Source organism: Saimiri boliviensis, chromosome 11 (genome assembly GCF_048565385.1).
Source record: "Saimiri boliviensis isolate mSaiBol1 chromosome 11, mSaiBol1.pri, whole genome shotgun sequence".
In the NCBI taxonomy this organism is placed as follows: Eukaryota; Metazoa; Chordata; class Mammalia; order Primates; family Cebidae; genus Saimiri; species Saimiri boliviensis.
The window spans coordinates 105,743,813-105,748,829 of record NC_133459.1 but is presented as its reverse complement, the minus strand read 5'-3'; the positions used below and the strand labels follow the sequence as shown (position 1 = coordinate 105,748,829).

At 28.8% G+C, this 5,017-nt stretch overlaps 1 pseudogene; it reads right to left on the bottom strand.

Moving 5' to 3' along the window:
* Positions 1-326: 326 nt before the first annotated feature.
* LOC120360545 (U2 spliceosomal RNA) lies at positions 327-449 on the bottom strand (annotated as a pseudogene).
* Between the last annotated feature and the right edge of the window lie 4,568 nt (positions 450-5,017).

Below are 5,017 nucleotides of genomic sequence, written 5' to 3'. Positions count from 1 at the left end.
AACCATAACATAGATTAATCACAAAAGCATTATGCTATGTAAATAAAGCCAGGCAGGAATGATAATGTACTGTAGAGTCCCATTTATATAAAATTCTAAGACAGACTAAACTTCTAAAACAGATTCTATGGGTGAATATTTGTTTGGTAGCTTGACTGTGATAGTGTAACACAACGGCACCTATTTGTCAAAACCCAACAAAGTACAAACTGTAGTGAATTAATTTTATTATATGAAAATTGTACCTCAATAAAGCTTTTTATTCTAAAAAATATGCTTAGCAAAACTTTTTATCTTGTAGTAGATATTTAATAAATGACAGCTAAAATGAGTTCTTATTAGCAGGTTGTAATTGTCTCTGTAATTATAAGCAGTACTAAAAGTAGAGTTTTTTAAACTGATAAAAACAGGTACTACACTTGATCTTAGCCAAAAGGCTGAGAAGCGATAAAAGTAGAGTTTTTTTAAAAGCCCAGAGTGGTATCATAATCCCAAGCTCAGAAATTTTGACCTCACTTTCAAAGGAACTAGTGAAAATAATAGTATCTTCATTCTCTTTCACAATATCAGTTTTTAACTGGAATTTAAGTCGTCTGGGGCTGATATATATATATATATATATATAAACAATCCATAATTGATAATATATTTTATAGCTGGGAAATAAATAGTTTCATGTCTTGATTTTTTCCGTGCTTTACAATTCTGGCACAATGAAAATTTTCCCGGCCTTTCAAAGCCTGCTGCAAATATCAAAGTTAGTTTGCCAAATAACAACTGAGCAGGAAAGGCATGTTACTGCCCTATGTAATCACCCTTCTTTTCAGTAACATCAAAACATTTGGAGTGCCAGTAGAAAAAAACTATTTAACGATTATAAAGTGAGTGTTGGATCCATGCTGTATCATTTTGAGCAGCACTAGCTCTCTAAAATTGCACCACGTTAGAAAATAGCATTATAACACTGTGGGTGAGCTTGAATATTCTGCATCCTCTAACACCTGGTCATAATGGGGGGGCAGGCTTAATGACTTCTCACTATGCTCCCTTTTCTGGTGGAAGGTATTCCTAACCACTTCTAGTGTTCTATTTTTCTGTGTAAAATATTTTCTAGTAAATATCTAAAATGAAGTTTTTTGTCTAATTTGTCATGATTTTCTTAATTCCTTATAAGAAAGCCACCATGATTTTTCCCACTCCCTATAATTATTATTTCACAGACATTTTCAAACAGGAACTATCATGTACATCTCCTTCAAAATGTTGGCTTACCTTATAGAATTAGTCAACTAAGGGTCAGGCTTTAGAGTAGCTATAATTAACAAGCTTTTCATAACCTTTTTCCAGAGGGCAGAAATAAGAACTCATCTACCACTATTATGATTCCAGAAAGGTTCTCTGAGGTCACATATATTGCTGTGTTCATTTGGAACTACTATGCCACTTCTGGGTCTTAGTGACCTATTATATGCTTGTCCTATATTTCTAGAAGTAAACAGAAAAGCAGAAGGCAAAAGCTTATTGTAAGAAAATTGTATGAGGAGATAAGTATGTATTGTTGCTGAATTAATAATTATACCAAACAATACATATTTATGTACTGATTTATATTTTTAATTATTTTAAAATGTCTTATTTCTTTCTCATGAAAACCATTTACGAATAGGGTATTATTATCGCAGCATAATTAATATAAATATTGAGATTTACAGAGATTCAAGGAATTGTCCTGGGTCCTGGGCCATCTAGGTCATAAGCCGTGTCAAAGGAAATAGAATCAAGCCGCTTTATTACAAATCCATTATTACTGTTCTACAATACTATGCAAATAGAATCTAGGTAAAAGGTAAACAAGTCTCCTCTTCAATGTTATCAAATTTGTAATGGAAACATTTCAATAATTAGAATATAGTTCAAAATTTGTTTTTCCTGATCTGAGGAATTATTATATATTTTGATTGTACTGGTAAATACATGGATACATACATTTGTAAAATCTCATTAAACTTTACATTTAAAGTACGTGTTTTCTTATTGCATATAAATTATAGTTAAATAAAGTTGATTACATATGTTACTTCTAAGAAGTGGCTATATATATATGTAAATTTAAATAGTCTGCATTATTAGCACAGGTAATAAATAGTTGATATACATTCATAATTACTGGCAAATAATTTAATCAACCAATTTGACACTTTTATACATGGCTATTCAATGAAATAATTATGGTTTTTAAATCAGTAAATTGTTGTGTTGGTTTTTTTTGATGTGACAGTTGGGATTTTTATTAGGTATGCTCATAAGTTCTCTGATAATAGTTTTTAAAATATGCATTATATGAAAAATTCTGAGAATATAATTTGCCTTTAGTACTTTGTATGCAAAATGTAGCTGATATTTATGAGAAGCAAAATTTAAATTATCTGCAGATGATTTACCAAATAATTCAGTGTTTTCAGAATACGACTCCACAATTAAATGCCTATTTGCCTGTATGATCATATTGTTTATCCAAACAACTTGACAATTAAGATAAACAACTTTGATGTAACTAGAAAAAACAATTTTTAAAATAATAATTTTTGTGATAATAATAAAGTATGTATTTCTAAAGCTGACAAACTTCTGCCTGTTTAGCAGGGAATGACTAAAAGGGAAATTCAAATTGACCTGATGATTATAAGAAATTTGTGTTTTGCTAGGCAGATGCCTATATTTTCATCTCTACAAAATAACTGTCTTAAATTTGCCTTATTTAATTTATTATTATATGCTTTATTTATTGTGGCTAGCAAAATAAATGGTGATTAGAAAGGATGCTGTTTATTTAATAATAGTATTAAGAAGAGGTTTTCTCTATAACTTGAAGGCACGCTTGGGATTTTTGCCCCAGTTTTAAAGAATGACAGCAAAAGCACCTTTATCTGACATTTAGAATGATTAAATTTTGAAAAATCACTTGGCATATTCAGCAGGACTCCACAGGGTACTCCAGTTTTATAAGGCAATGGATCATGTTAGCTTAACTTATATTTAAGATTCGCAGGCCTGATATTATTGTGTTAGGCAGTATTGCTGAAATGGAAACATAAAATTTTGCTGCTATGAGATCAAGTTTGTGCCTGCCCTACACTATAAATTAGTTCCGTAAAGTTTTAAAATGCAATGTTTATTCTGGCTCAAGTAGTTTTGTGAAGTATTAAACTGCTTAAATATATAAAATTAAGCTTATATTGTGAGAAGCATTTTTTTTTTATTCACATATCCTTGGAATGCAGAAATACAAGTTACTTAACTACCAAGAACGTTTACATAAAGCTAAAAGAAAGAAAACAGTTGTGTTTGAGAGTTCAGTTTTATCCTTTTGGCCACAATTGCCAATTTTTCTGAGCCCACATGTATATTGGCTATTACTGCAGCTTAACAAGAAATGTACGGAGACATGCAAAGGAGTATGGTATCATAACAAAATGTTCATAATCATGTGTTCCGTCTATGACACCCCTGTACTTTGAAAACAGTTTTGTTCAAAGAAAAATATTAAATAAAATGAAATGAGTTTAACTCAGTTCTGAAAGCACAAAATTGGTCTGTTAATCAAATCACTTGAAGGGAAAATCTGCAGAAATAAAATATAACAAAAATTTCATTATCCTTAGAAAACATCTTTAAAAATATGGATGAGACAAAGTATCATGTTGGTAATGAAGACAAAAGTAGATTAAATAAAATGTATCTCATTTGGTTTTCCCGTGCACCCAACATAAAAGAAGGCAACCAAACAGTATTTATCATTAGAAAAACAAATGCAAAAAGCTGTTAAAAGTGTGGGTCATCACCTTCTAGCTAGTTAGAAAATGATCTTATTAACTACATATAGAATAATACCAAACCCATAAATTGTGTCAATACTCATAACTATTCAATAATTTTCTTAACTACTACGTATATTGTATTGATGACTTCTTTTTGGTTTTATTGTATATTTTCAAGCATTTATTTCATTTCTTGTCAATATAGGACAAATGACAAAAATCATTTTTCTATTAAAAAAATGACCATAATCACTTCTAGGTTCTTATGCCAGGAGTAATTTATGTGAATAAAATGATCTTTGTAATTATATTTGTTGTAAAAGACTCATCCACTGTGTAATGCCAAAGAGAAAAAAGTATACATAATTTCAAGATAGCAATGCAACAAATGCAATAAAATATCAAGTTTAATTGTTCCTGACATTTTCTTGAAATAATTCATTTAGTATACCAGCCAGATGAAATTGCCTCAATTATATAATAAATAATTGGGCAAAGAAAATTTGGTATTAATTGTTTGGCAAGTCTATAAATTTATGAACAAGCATTATAAAGGATAAGTTAATAACTTAATATTTATTAATGGATTTCAAATATCACAAGAAATTTAAGTGAGAATAAGTTATTCCAATATTTTGTGATGTTGACTTGTTTTTAAATTTTTAAGAAAAATGAGGAAATATTCTAAAATCAGTCAACCAATTAAATGGATACATATTGAATCCATTAATTAAGGGATTTAGTTAATTAATTGATTAATCCCTTACTTTTATTAGGATATTAAGTATAATTAACTATTTATACTAGAATTTTTCTTGCAATTCTATTTATTAGCATTTTCATTAAGTACATTTAAGTATGGATAAGAAATTTAACCAATTTAATACACAGTTTGAAAATTATTTAAGGTTACCTATTACTCTAAATATTTCATTTTGAAATGTATCATTAATGTAGGACAAACGCATTCAATGTTAGTGTTTTGATGAAACATTTCTTCCATGTACTTTTGCATAAAATAAATGAATTGTGACATTTATCTTTCTATATTTAATTAAAATTTTTTTAGTGTATTCTATAGCTAGGTACACAGTATGAACAAGGCAATTTTTATATTTATGATACATTACAATGATGTTCATGGTTTCTTAAAGTGTTCACAATTTTATTTAGAGTTTCATAATAGGATGATTTAAATA